Consider the following 14,594-nt stretch of genomic DNA (forward strand, 5'->3'; position numbering starts at 1 on the left):
GGGGGGGGGGGGGGGTGGGGGGGGGGGGGGGTGGGGGGGGGGGGGGGTGGGGGGGGGGGGGGGTGGGGGGGGGGGGGGGTGGGGGGGGGGGGGGGTGGGGGGGGGGGGGGGTGGGGGGGGGGGGGGGTGGGGGGGGGGGGGGGTGGGGGGGGGGGGGGGTGGGGGGGGGGGGGGGTGGGGGGGGGGGGGGGTGGGGGGGGGGGGGGGTGGGGGGGGGGGGGGGTGGGGGGGGGGGGGGGTGGGGGGGGGGGGGGGTGGGGGGGGGGGGGGGTGGGGGGGGGGGGGGGTGGGGGGGGGGGGGGGTGGGGGGGGGGGGGGGTGGGGGGGGGGGGGGGTGGGGGGGGGGGGGGGTGGGGGGGGGGGGGGGTGGGGGGGGGGGGGGGTGGGGGGGGGGGGGGGTGGGGGGGGGGGGGGGTGGGGGGGGGGGGGGGTGGGGGGGGGGGGGGGTGGGGGGGGGGGGGGGTGGGGGGGGGGGGGGGTGGGGGGGGGGGGGGGTGGGGGGGGGGGGGGGTGGGGGGGGGGGGGGGTGGGGGGGGGGGGGGGTGGGGGGGGGGGGGGGTGGGGGGGGGGGGGGGTGGGGGGGGGGGGGGGTGGGGGGGGGGGGGGGTGGGGGGGGGGGGGGGTGGGGGGGGGGGGGGGTGGGGGGGGGGGGGGGTGGGGGGGGGGGGGGGTGGGGGGGGGGGGGGGTGGGGGGGGGGGGGGGTGGGGGGGGGGGGGGGTGGGGGGGGGGGGGGGTGGGGGGGGGGGGGGGTGGGGGGGGGGGGGGGTGGGGGGGGGGGGGGGTGGGGGGGGATTATTTGTGTGTGCCGAAAGGGGGTTACTAATTGGTGATTTTGCCACCTGATTTTTGCCTTAGTTACGCCCCTCCTCTCAGCAGTAGCGCGCAGAACTTGAAGCAGTCTAGCAGGAGGTGCACCGGCCTGCGTGGCAGCCTGTGCCTGCGTGCATTCGTTTCCCACCCAAGGACCAGCGCAGCGGCTGCGTCCTTGCCTCAGCCCCGCCCAGGAATGCCCCGCCCCCGGAATGCCCGGCCACGCCCCCGTTGTGCCCCGCCCAGCCCCGTTGGTGCTACGCCACAGTTTGAATCCCACCACTATGGGAACCTGTTTCTAAAATTGTTGGATCCCACCACTGCTGGTCATGTATGAGAGGGGGAAATTACCTCAGGAAAATCTGCATGGGGTCATAATAACAGTATCTATACAATCAAATGGGCTTATACATTTTTGTCAGCTTATTTTCAAATCTAGGCTGGGACATCCTCTCCTCCCCAATATAATGCAGCCATTTATAGAGCAGCCATTTTGATGTAAGAAGGAAATAGGCCCAACCACCACAACTCTCCTGCTTAGCTGGGCTAGCATGAAACAGGTCAAGAAGACCAAAGTAGAGTAAGCAAAGAGTGAGTAAAGGAGCTGGGTTTCCACCTCAGGTGTGTGACAAGGCCTCTGCGCATTAAGGAGACACAAAGGAAGAAATGTCGCTTCTCCTAGCACTGCCCCAGGGCTCTTATGGGGTGAGAGATGCCGTACCCCCGACATTTTGTCTTCTGCACATGCCTATTCAAGACATGAACTCTGAGGCAGAGTAGCAGAGTGCTGGACTAGATGGACTCTGGCCTGATCCAGCAGGCTAGTTCTTATGTTCTTAAGTTCTTACTAGAGTGGGTGGGTCATATCTAGATGCTGGGCCCCCTGCCTCCCCTCCCTTGCATGCCACCCCTCACTGTCTCCCCTCTCTCACTGCTCTTCCCTTGCATGCCTCCCCCTCCGTCCCTTCCCTCTCCCTCCCTTTCTTCCCTTGCATGCCACCCCTCCCTCCCCTCTCCCTCGTGTGTATGTGTGTGTATGTGTTTCACTTCCACTCGAGTTACTGCCTATGTACTGTTTCCACTGCTCATATTTGGCCATCTGAGTGAACATTCTAAGGGCACGAACATTCTAAGGGTGACAGTTACACACAGGCAGCTGCATGTCCTTCACCATGGAGCACCAGGAAAAATGCATTTTACCTGGGCCAGGTGTGAAATTTCAGGTATGTGAACATCTAAAAACACTCTCGCCTGGCTGACTATAGTGGCTGGGAATTTTCAGAGGAATTGGCCCAGCAGTTGCTGAGGTATACTGTCATCAACAAAAACACTGCTAGCTTTTTATATATATAGATGAGGCTGGCAACTCTCCAGGTAGGAACTGAAGGGTCATCTGCAGAGCTAGAGGGAAGAATAATAGCAGAGCATGCAGAGGGACCCTGGTTCAATTCCTGACATCTCCAGTTGAAGGACTTCAGGTAGCTGCTGGGAATCTGGAGAGGCACTGCTCGACAGAGCAGGCTACACCTAGCTCAGTGGACCAATGATCTAACTGAGTATAAAGGATATTGTTCAGTGAGGAAGGGGGAAGGACTGAGAAGAGCAACCCGTATCAGGCCTCCACCCGGAACAGCTCACGAGGGGCCTAGCCCTGATGTTTTTGCAATAAGTCATTTCCTTGATTAAATTATCAAACTGTGATCTTTTGGAAGGAAATGACAGCTGTTTAAAATAAGGGCAGTCCTTTAAAATTGGGAACATCTGGCAGAGTTGGAAAAGGAGACGGTCTCATGACCGTTTTTTAATGAGAAAATAAGCATCACACCCCAGAGTACAGGATTTGAAGAATTTGGAGAAAAAGAATTCCCTCTTGTGGTAGTCAAAGCTCACTGCAACCATCATGTATCCCAATCAAATCACTGTTTCGGCCAGCATTTCCTAGCAGTGAATTATGGACAAATCCTTGTATCTAAAATCCCAGGGATGGTTGTGCGCAGTGGTGGGATCCAAAAATTTTAGTAACAGGTTCCCATGGTGGTGGGATTCAAACAATGGCGTAGCGCCAATGGGGCTGGGCGGGGCACGACGGGGGCGAGGCCTGGCATTCTGGGGCGGGGAATTAATAATTTCTTTGTTACTGTAAAAAACTCTTACTGTAAAAAAAGTTCCTAATTTCCAGCTGATATCTTTTTGTCCATAATTTAAACTCATCCTAGCAAGTCCTATCGTCTACTGCCAACAGAAACAACTACTTCTCCTCCAATTGACTGCCTGTCAAATACTTAATACTTTCAAATACTTAATTTTGTTTCTAGAAATCAAAAGAAGGATACTTTCCTTAAACAAGGAACTTTACCATACTTCTAAAACATGTTTTTACAACAGCCCAACAGGGAGAATTATCCCGTTTTCTACCTTCGCTAACCAGCCACATAGGAAACAACAGGACTTTATGATTTTTGGACCTAATGGAATTTCTAGCAGAAAAGCAGACCCAATTAGTAACCCCCTCTCGGCACTCACAAATAATTAGTAACCCATCTTGGGAACTGGTGAGAACCTGCTGGATCCCACCTCTGGTTGTGCGGATCAAAAAATCTGCAGGACATGGCTAGCTATGGCTACCTTGTAGAGTTCTGAAACTCCCAGAGAATCCCAACCTATGTTCAAAAATCTAAACTGTTAAAAATAAATCGGAGGGACTTCCGGAGAAATGGTGGTTTATCTAGTCTGAGCTCAGAACAAATCCCAGCCAAACGCTGTTGAAAGAGGCAATCTCGCCAGCTTGTAAATGAATGAAATTTAGCCCTCAGTTCCCCAAGATCTGGGGATCTTCAGTTCAACAGGGGGACTAGTTAGGTTTTGTTATTAGACCCGCTAGTTCTGAAAACAACTAGGATCAGCAAGTGTGCGTGAACAGTTACCGGTAAACTCTTAGAAGCTGCTTTCTCCCTCTGCTTTTTTCCTCATACCTCCCCCCCCCCCAAAAAAGTTTCTCTTTCTTTTTTTCCCCCACCCTTTTAATAACTTTTTTATTTTTCTGTATCTTTTCTAGTGGTAAAACAGTTTTAAAAATCAATTGGAGGGGGAAGGGATAAATTCCAAATCGAAAGAGAGAGAGAGAGAGATCGGCACATGTGCAGCATGGTAAAAAAAGGAGTTTTGAGGTTGTTCTTCAAAACTGTGCCAAAATGTGCTGTTTATGTCTTCTCCTGCCAGTTTTCCCCACCCTGGGCCAGGCCCCATTTTTGCTATGAAAGTGAGAGGGTGACATTAAAAAAAAATTGAAAAAGGAGTTCATAGGTTGCTAAAGTCTGACAGTCTCTGCTCTGCCGCTTTTTTATCCCATCTGTCTCTAACAAGGGCTGGGGCACATGCAGAGGTGGGATCCAGCAGGTTCTCACAGGTTCCCAAGAGTAGGTTACTAATTATTTGTGTGTGCCGAGAGGGGGGTACTAATTGGTGATTTTGCCACGTGATTTTTGCCTTAGTTACGCCCCTCCTCTCAGCAGTAGTTCACAGAACTTGAAGCAGTCTAGCAGGAGGTGCACTGGCGTGCGTGGCAGCCTGCGCCTGCGTGCATTCGTTTCCCACCCAAGGACCGGCGCAGCGGCTGCGTCCTTGCCACAGCCCTGCCCAGGAATGCCCTGCCCCCAGAATGCCCGGCCACGCCTCCGTTGTGCCCCGCCCAGCCCCATTGGCGCTACGCCACAGTTTGAATCCCACCACCATGGGAACCTGTTACTAAAATTTTTGGATCCCACCACTGGGCCGCACGTGGTATTCTTAATTTATCTTCCTTAAAGGTCAGGTTAAAAGAGGGGTTGGCCCAAGAGAGTTTTAGCAGCTACACAGGGAATCAGAATCCAGGTCTCTCAAGTCAGACATGAAGCTGCCTAACGCCGAATCAGACCATTGGTCTGCTGAGGTCAGTATTTTCCACACAGGCTGGCAGCAGAAGGCTTTCACATGACCTACTGCCAGATCCTTTACGTGGAAATACGAAGGACTGGAGCTCTCCCACTGAGCGACAGCCTCTCCATCGAGTATTCATTGTATTAGGGTGAGACTGTTGTTTTTCAGGTTTTTCACTGTAACAAATTTGTGTTGCTCTTTTTGCCCTCAGGGTTCCCCTTGCGGTGTTACACGTGCCTGTTCCCTACCATTTCTCCAATGGACTGCTTGAAGTTTTCCACACCGTGTGGCCCATCCCAGAAATGCCTCACATCGGTGGCAAGAGGGCACAGAGGTTGTGTTGCAGAAGCTGTTGAGATATTAGCAAAGTTGGCTTTGTTTCCTCAGGGGCTGGGTGAGGGTGACACGAAAGAGGCACAGAAATGGGCTGAAAGCAATCCTCTACAAAAGGAGTGACCAACTGACCATAACTGATGGGAATTGTAGTCCATGAACATCTGGGGCACCAGAGTTGGACACCCCTGCTTTATGGAATCCTATTTTCTCTTCATAGTTTGTCTCCAGTGAAATTCGCTGAGGCAGCAGCAGAGGTCCATTCATAAAGAAAAGAGAATGGGGAATCCCCAGAAAAAATGCAAACTTTTCTAGTCATCACAGAAACAGGGATGAACAAAAGTAGACAGGGCTCTTAGGATGCAAGTTGTTCTCATGGGGAAGAGGCACCTTACTCTGGGGGGCTAACAGGCTGAATAGAAGCAAGGAGACTGGACTACTGCAATATCCTCTGCTTGGGGCTACCCTTGAAAAGTGTTCTGCAGCTCTAGCTAGACTGCTAGTTGGGATCAATAAGCAGGAGCACGTGACCTCATAAGAACATAAGAACTAGCCTGCTGGATCAGACCAGAGTCCATCTAGTCCAGCACTCTGCACCAGGTGCCTTTGGGAGCTCACGTGCAGGAGTTGAAAGCAATGGCCTTCTGCTGCTGCTGCTCCTGAGCACCTGGTCTGCTAAGGCATTTGCAACCTCATATCAAGGAGGATCAAGATTGGTAGCCAGAGATCGACTTCTCCTCCATAAATCTGTCCAAGCCCTTTTTAAAGCTATCCAGGTTAGTGGCCATCACCACCTCCTGTGGCAGCATATTCCAAACACCAATCACACGTTGCGTGAAGAAGTGTTTCCTTTTATTAGTCCTAATTCTTCCCCCCAGCATTTTCAGTGGATGCCCTCTGGTTCTAGCATTGTGAGAAAGAGAGAAAAATTTCTCTCTGTCAACATTTTCTACCCCATGCATCATTTTATAGACTTCAATCATATCCCCCCTCAGACGTCTCCTCTCCAAACTAAAGAGTCCCAAATGCTGCAGCCTCTCGTCATAAGGAAGGTGCTCCAATCCTTCAATCATCCTCGTTGCCTTTCTCTGCACTTTTTCTATCTCTTCGATATCCTGTTTGAGATGTGGCAACCCCAACACTACAGCAATTACGCCAGCTACCAATCTAGTCCCAAACGCAATTCAATGTGTTGTTTTGACCTTTAAAGCCCAACATGACTTGGGACTCGATCATCTTCACCCATATACTTCTGCCCATGAACTAAGATCACTGAGAGTCACTCTTCTGTCCCATCAATTAAAGAAGGTCATTTGATACGAGAGGGTCTTGGCTGTGGTAGCGTCAGAATTATGGAACAACCCCCCCAAGGAAGTGCGCCTGGCCCTCCCATTGGCTCCTTCTGCACAAATCACCTAAAACATTTGTGAAACATTTTTGATTCCCCCCTTCACCATGCGGTCTGGGACCCTCGTACTTACGGGACCATCTGGCCCCATACGTCCCAAATCGACCTCTGCGTTCGGCAGAGGCCAATTTGCTGGTGGTCCCCGGCCCCTCTATGATGCGGCTGGCTTCCACTCGGGCCAGGGCTTTTACAGCCCTGGCCCCTGCCTGGTGGAACGCTCTCCCTCCAGCTGTCCAGGCCCTGCGGGACCTTAATTAATTCCGCAAGGCCTGTAAGACTGAGCTGTTCCACCGGGCTTTTGGGGAGGCCAGCCGCTGATGTGTGCCCCCCGCCCCCCTTTTAACAGTGGGAGCCCTACTGTCCCCGTCCCCCCCGACTAGGGGAGTTTTAAGCTGTTGGACGCCATCTGTTGTTGTTTTATAATGAAATGTCATAATTGAATGCTGCATTTTAATAAGAACCAGTAGTAAACGTCCCGACTTTATCCATCTTTATTTGTGTTGTATATGTATGCTGTGAACCGCCCTGAGCCCTCCAGGGGAGGGCGGTATACAAGCCTAATAATAAATAAATAAATAAATAAAAACATTTTGTCCACACTCACCCCCTCAAAATGATTTAGGGCCGCTGTGAGATGCCCCCCCTTTTTTATGCTCTTTGTAGAATTGTTGCTTCAATGCTTCCTAGTTGTGATTCTCTGTAGCTGCGATGGTTCAAAGATTTAACACCCCCACCCCAAAAGAAAAAAAACCCCACAGAAATGACAAAAATAAAGAGGAAAAGAAGTGAGTTCAGGGATACGATAAAATGGCACCAAGGAGAAAGTTTGGGGATGGCACAGAGGTGCGGAAAATGTCAGCGGGAAACAGGAAACGTTTTAAATATGCCCGCACAGGAAGGGAAGACGTCTTTCAAACTTTTTGAACCAAAAAAATCATTTTGAAAGGCGATTCAGATAAAATGTTTCCAGGCTGGAAATAAAATGTTTTTGGAACCGGGGGGTAGGGGTGGGAACAATATAGAACTCCACAGAGGAAAAGTTCCATTTCCTGTCTGAAAACATTTTAAAAGGTTTGTGCAGCAAGGGCCATTGTTGACATTTATTTAGAATTGCAGTTGAGTAAGTTTAGTGCAGTCCCAAACTATGGTTTTAAATTTTGGGGTTTTATGGTTTTTAAATGTATTTTATCTGCATTGTAAGCCACCTTGTGCGCCGTAAGACAAAAAGCCGCTAATATTTTTTTTTAAAAAAAAATAAATACAAAATAAAAGTTAGGTAAAGGCAAAGGTGACATAGACAAACTTGTTCATTTATTTGTTAGATTTAATAAACCGCCCACCACTACCACCCCTTTTAACTCCAAGGTTCACTAGACACCACCTACATATTTTTGTAAGCCCTAGCAACAGTGGTGGGATCCAAAAATTTTAATCACAGGTTCCGATGGTGGTGGAATTCAAACAGTGGCACCGCTGCACACACGCACCTCCAGTCCCTATTGGGCAGGGAGGTTGCTTTCGTAACCCCTTCTTGGCACTCGGAAAAAATGAGTAACCGCTTCTAGGGAAGTGGCGAGAACTGGTTGGATCCCACCTCTGCCTAGCAACTTGTTTACCAAAAAAGGAAAAGAAATTATATATTTTCAGGTGCCAAAGCGCAGCCCACAATTTTCGCCGTACAATATTATTAGGAGCTCTCCGCGGCTGTGTTGATCAAAGAAATAATCACCCCGGAACAAAACTGATTTGATGTTTTGGATTAAGACTGACCAGATAGCGTGCAAATTTTCATGTTCTCCAAAAGTCATTATCAGGCTGGGTAAATCATTCTGGAGAACTGAAAAGAGCTTGCCGCAACATATTGGGTCATCGTGATTTTGTTTTGCTATTAAGTCAAAGCTGAGCAGAGGCGTAGCTCCAAGGGGACAGGGGGGTATGCGACGTACCGGGCATACGCCCCTGTAGGGTGGCAAGGGTGTGGCAGGGGTGTTCCGGGGCATAGCAGGGCGTTCCGGGGGCAGAGGATTCACCAGTGCACCGGGCTCTTCCCCTTGCTACGCCTCTGCAGCTGAGTCATGAAAACCCATTAGATATCACCACTACCACCCCTTCCAACTCCCAGTTGAAACCCCTGAGGATTTTCAAGGCAAGAGATGAACAGAGCTGGTTTGTCATTGCCTGCCTCTGTGTAGCAGACTTCCTTGCATAAAAAAGAAAAATAAATAAATGGTTTGTGGATTTGAGGATTTGAAGATTAAGAAAAAAGATATAATAGAAAAAATGTGAAGGTTATAAGTAATGATAATTAAGAATTCATTTTAAAAAGGTAATTAGAGAGCAAGTAGTAATTTTGTAAAGTGTGTTAATAGTACAGATGAAATCAGAAGCTGTTTCGCTAAATGTTATTTTCTGGGTTTCTTCTTTCTTGGTTGCAAACTTTTGATAATACATTTTTTCTGCTTCCTTGGTGGTCTCTCATTTGCATACTAACGAGGGCTGCCTGGTTTAGTTTCTGGGATCTGATGAGATCCGGCCAGCCTTGGCTAGGCAAATTAGGGCACAATTGATCTCGGATAAATTGTATGCATGGATTTGGATATCTCTAGAATAAGGTGGCCAGCTGTCCCGCTTTTGGTGGGACACTCACACTTTTCCGCAATGTATCCCGCGTCCCGCGGGGTTTTAAAATTGTCCTGATTAGGCAATGCACTCCTGCGGCCGTGTGCGCCTCCCACGCTGCCGCACTGCCTTCTGGGGGGCTTCCCTGTTTCCTGACCGGGGAGCACCGCAAAAGGCAGTGTGCTCCTGCGGCCGCACGGGTGTGCATGCGCCCCCCACTTTACAGGAGTAAAAATCTGGTCATCTTACTCTAGAAGTACCCCAGATATTAATCTGTGGTGCCCAAAAACGGCTGTAGGACTTACTTCGTTCTCCTGTCGGCTTGCCTCCCCGACAGGTGCCCTTGAGCTGGTGATCCAGGAGAAGAGCTGTGGAGATCCTTCGATGTGTTGGGCCCGCGGCACCCGCTCCATGCTAGGAACCAATTTCACCTACTCCACTTCTTGCTGTTCTACCGACTTCTGCAACAGAGGCGCCATGGGGCTAGGCACTTCCTGGAAGCTGTTGACAATCCCCCTTCTGTCAGTTGTTATGGTTTACCTCCACTGAGGCAGCTGCCTTATCTGAGAACATGGGTGGCTTCAGACCACTCTCTCCCAACATCACTGCTCACTCCCAGCTCCCCACCAGACCCCTAAACAGCTCATTTTGGGATGACTCGTTTACGATTATGTCGCCATTTCCCACGCCTTCTTTCTCTCTCTTCCCAACCAGAAATGCCGATGGAAAGTAAATAAGTTGCAATAAACCTGCTTGATTCAACAACTGGATACTTGAAGGAAAAGGTGTATGTGTGTGAATTTGCTAACAGTGAGTTGGGAGAATAAGGGTCTATTGTTCCGTTAGCCTTGGCGTCCCTTCATTGTGTACCTCCGTAGTTTAGCATAGTCACTAGAAGCCCTGCCTTTCACCAGGGATGAACACATCTTTAAATTTCTTGCCCGTACCCTTTCAGTCTCTCTCAGAAGGCTCAAAGCAGAAGATAGGAGATATTGCCTCAGCTACTTTGTGACTGATAGGACTTTGTCACTCCTGAGTTTTCCTCAAATCAACTATCTTTTGCTATGACATTTCGTGCTCCAGGCCTTCTCCCACAATGAACCCCTGAGACCCTGCAGATTGGGCTCAGATATGGTCACAGGATGGGCCTATTTGCAGGGTTGGTATCAGTACTTCTGTCTAGAGGGGTGGGGAGCAACATCCTTCTCTCTCCTGCCTCCCTAAAACTATTTTCAGCAGTGCTGTTTATTTTTTGCTACATACACAATCTCCAAAGGTTTAGAGTTGTCAATTCCAGGTTGGGACATTCCTTGAGATTTGGAGGTAGAGACTGGAGAAGGCAAGGATTGGGAAGTAAAGAACCTCAGTGGAGTGTAATGCCATACTGTATCCTCCTCCACCACCACCACCACCCCAAAAAAACAGGCATTTTCTCCAGAGGAACTGATCTTGATCACCTGGAAATCACTAGGCCCCACCTGGAAATTGACACCCTTAATTCTGAATCATCTAATGCAGAGATGCCCACAAATTTGGTTTTCACAAGGTTCCAGGAAGCATTAATTAAGCGGATTGTTGTGCTGAAATGTCAAACTTCTCAAATAAAATATTCTTCAGCTTTCACATCTCCAGAGGCACTGCTTATTGTCCTGCTCTCCCCGTCACAAGTCAGAGCCACTAACTTCAGTATTATCCATTTCAATAAAATAGGCATAAGAACACAATCTGGTGTCTTAATCTAATTCCGGGCTGTATGGCCGTGTTCTAGCAGCATTATCTCCTGACGTCTGAAGATGCCAGCCACAGATGCAGGCGAAACGTCAGGAGAGAATGTTGCTAGAACACGGCCACACAGCCTGGAAACCACACAGCACTCTCCAGATTATTTCCTATATCGACTCTTTAGTTGTCTTAGCAATTAGTATAGAGCACAGGTGTCAAACTCGCGGCCCTCCAGATGTTATGGACTACAGTTCCCATCATCCCCTGCCAGCTGGCATGGGATGATGGGAACTGTAGTCCATAACATCTGGAGGGCCACGAGTTTGACACCTATGGTATAGAGCAACCTTTTATGCTGGCTGTCCAGAACCACTAAGAGAAACCTTCTTAAATGAGTCACCTGGTGGAAATTACATAGTCCATTTTCAGCTCAATTCACAGTAGTCCATCTGTAGCCTTGCCATTCTTGGCCTGGCATCTAGTACATCTGCATTAAGGCAACAGCTGGCCCAGCTATTAACATTTCTTGAGGCTAAGGAGGCCTCCCCCGTTCGCATGTTAACTAGTCAATAGAGCTTAACCATCTACTCTTATCTGCCTTCTTCCGTAAGAGTGAAACACCTGTCCTTAAACAATGCTTCTGTTCTCACCATCCTTTATAAGGTGGGGGGGGGGGGGGTGGGGGGGGGGGGGGGTGTGGGGGGGGGGGGGTGGGGGGGGGGGGGGGGGGGGGGGGGGGGGGCTGGGGAGGGGGGGGGGTGGGGGGGGGGGGGGGGGGGGGGGGGGGGGGGGGGGGGGGGGGGGTGGGGGGGGGGGGGGTGGGTGTGGGTGGGGGGTAGGCGGGGGGGGGGGGTGGTGGGGGGAGGGGGGTGGGGGCGGGGTTCGGGGGTGGGGGGGGGGGGGGGTGGGGGGGGGGGGGGGTGGCCGGGGTGGGTGGGGGTGGGGGGGGGACGGGGGGGGGGGGTAGGGGGGTGGATGGTGGGCGGGGAGGGGTGGGGGGGGGGGGGGGGGGGGGGGGGGGGGTGGGGGGGGGGGGGGGGGGGGGGGGGGGGGGGGGGGGGGGGGTGGGGTAAGGAACTACAATTCCCATCAGCCTCTGTCAGCATGGCCAATTGGCCATGCTGGTAGGGGCTGATGGGAATTGTAGTTCCTGAACATCTGGAGAGCCGCAGGTTCCCTACCCCTGGTATAGAGGATGTTTGCATGTGTAACCCCTATGTAAGAATGGGATGACCCAGAAAGGGGTGGAGTCTGAAAAGAAGCAGAAGGCTGCAGAACTCATGAGGTTGGAGGAAGCAAGGCTACCAGGCTGGGACCTTGATTGATTTTATTAAGCCCCAAGTAAGCCTCCACAGCTCAGGCGGCAGAGCAGGGAATCAAACCCGGTTCCTCCAGATTAGATACACGAGCTCTTAACCTCCTACGCCACAAAGTCACAAGACAGCTTTGTAGCTGAAACCAGGGAAACTGGAGCAGGGAACTATGTTCCAGTTAAGGTATTCTGGAAAGTTATTTGTGGGATGCTTTGTTCTGTCCTCTTGCGGCGCAGATAAATATTATCGACGAGCATGCGCTCCACTGACTAGTGGAGGTTTCAGATATAAGAAGCAGTTTTTTAAAGGAGAGCGATCTGAATCTCTTTGGACAGCTTTCTGGTGAGGCATTGGTCCACTGGCTCTGAAGCTGGTCCTGGTGTTATTGTTTGTTACTGTTTTCAGCATTAAATACTATGTTTATTCACCAAAAAATGTGTTTGGGGTATGTTTTTTGGACTGCCTAGATCTGAATCTAGATCTGAATCTAGATTTTTCTCCCAAGGTGTGAAACAAAAGGCAGAGAAAGAAATCAGAAAGAAATTCATTAGACCCAGAGGTGGGATCCAGCAGGTTCTCACAGGTTCCCGAAAGTAGGTGACTAATTATTTGCGTGTGCCGAGAGGGGGTTACTAATGGGTGATTTTGCCACGTGATTTTTGCCTTAGTTACGCCCCTCCTCTCAGCAGTAGCGCGCAGCACTTGAAGCAGTCTAGCAGGAGGTGCACCGGCATGCGCGGCAGCCTGCGCCTGCGTGCATTCGTTTCCCACCCAAGGACCGGCGCAGCGGCTGAGTCCTTGCCACAGCCCCGCCCAGGAATGCCCCGCCCCCGGAATGCCCGGCCGTGCCCCCGTCGTGCCCCACCCCGCCCCATTGGCGCTACGCCACAGTTTGAATCCCACCACCATGGGAACCTGTTACTAAAAATTTTGGATCCCACCACTGATTAGACCTCTCTGCTTTCCATGCACAAATGCTATTGCCTTCACCCAAGCGATGAGACCACTGTTTACAGTGTTAGGTAGATTCCTCAACTGGTCTGGAGGATATTAAAGGAGGGGCAGGTAGCACTGAGTTCAGGAGCACATTAGAGATCGGCAAGATCTAAGCTTTGGACAATCAAAGCTCCTTTCCTCAGACACAGAGTACCACAAGATTTTTGCCAATCACATTGGTCTGTCCAGTGCTGGGGAAAACTCTAACTATTGCCCTTAAACAAGACGTTTTCTTCTTCCACATAACATGTACCCTTTTCTTTTCTCCGCCCATTTAACACCCCCCCCCCCCGTTCTCTTCCCCAGCCAAATCCTCCATCTACATTGGAACCTCCGTTTTCATCGGTTTCGGTTTTCATTGGTTTCGGTTTTCATTGATTTTAGTGAAAAATTTGTCTCGGTTTTCATCGATTTGCCTCGGTTTTCATCGATTTGCAGTAAGGTGCAGGGGTTTGTGGAGAAAAATCACCCGGACAAAGCTGTTGCAGGCCGTGTCTGCAACTTGTTTAATGACAATGTCTTGCCCCATTTCAGACAAATCTTAAAGAGGCGTCAGAAACAGACCTCTTTGGACAGCTTTCTGGTGCGACATTGGTCCACAGAACAAAACACAAATGCGGGAAAATCCAGTCACAAAATCTGCCGCCTCTGATTTATTAGCGGAGAAAGATAACAAATGCTGTTGCTTTATCCTTTTTTTTGTAAATCTCCTCACGAGCCATTCTTTTTTGTGTGGTATTTGTTTTGCTTTGCCTCTGTTGGTTCTGGTGGACAGCGGAGGGAAGGAAGGTCCTTAGCTCATATGCAGGGAACACCCCTGACCAGAGAGTTGAGGCTCGACAGCATAGTGATGAGTATCCCCTTCAGAAGTGTCCCAACCATGCTGCAAATGAGGGTTTGTGGATGTGAGGCTGGAGGCCGGCAAAGGGCAGATTCCAAAATACTCTCGATTGACTAAGAATATCCTACAGAGATATTTCACGGGTTCTCTCCCATCTTGAGGAGGGACGTTCCTCTACGCTGCAGCAGCTTCTGGGTTGCCCCCAGGGCCAAGAAGAGTCTCACTGCTGGTGGGCTCGGCAGAGTCTTTGGCCAGCACTGTGACCACAGCCTCCTGAAAAATCGCTTGAACCTCAGCGGGGTCGATGGCGGGCAGCTGCTTGTTTTGGCTTTGGCTCGCCATCTCCTTCAATGCGTGGTCATACACCATGTCCATCAGCAACTTCGTCATCAGCCCCCTGGCCTTGGTTTCCATGCGGACGTTTATGTCCTGCAGGATCTTGGTGGCTAAAATCTGTGGGGAAGAGAGGTTCAGCACCTTCCTCCCGTTTGTGGCCTGGCGCTTCTTCTGCTTCTTAGGTTGGAGTCCCTTCTGTTTCCTTGTGGCCTTTTGACCCCTCTTCTGAGGTTTCTTGTTGTTCATCCTCCTGGTTTTGCTGTTTTGGTCCCTGGCAGGCATGCTGATCTCTGCTTTCTT

At 51.0% G+C, this 14,594-nt stretch overlaps 1 long non-coding RNA gene across 1 annotated transcript; it reads left to right on the forward strand.

The window, feature by feature from the left end:
* The first annotated feature begins 3,864 nt into the window (after positions 1-3,864).
* LOC125429824 lies at positions 3,865-9,864 on the forward strand. Its single transcript, XR_007244055.1, has 3 exons — positions 3,865-3,958; positions 4,938-5,060; positions 9,424-9,864. It is a non-coding gene; the product is annotated as an uncharacterized LOC125429824 (long non-coding RNA).
* The last annotated feature ends 4,730 nt before the right edge of the window (positions 9,865-14,594 follow it).

The sequence above is a fragment of the Sphaerodactylus townsendi genome, linkage group LG03 (assembly GCF_021028975.2).
Source record: "Sphaerodactylus townsendi isolate TG3544 linkage group LG03, MPM_Stown_v2.3, whole genome shotgun sequence".
Taxonomy (NCBI): domain Eukaryota; kingdom Metazoa; phylum Chordata; class Lepidosauria; order Squamata; family Sphaerodactylidae; genus Sphaerodactylus; species Sphaerodactylus townsendi.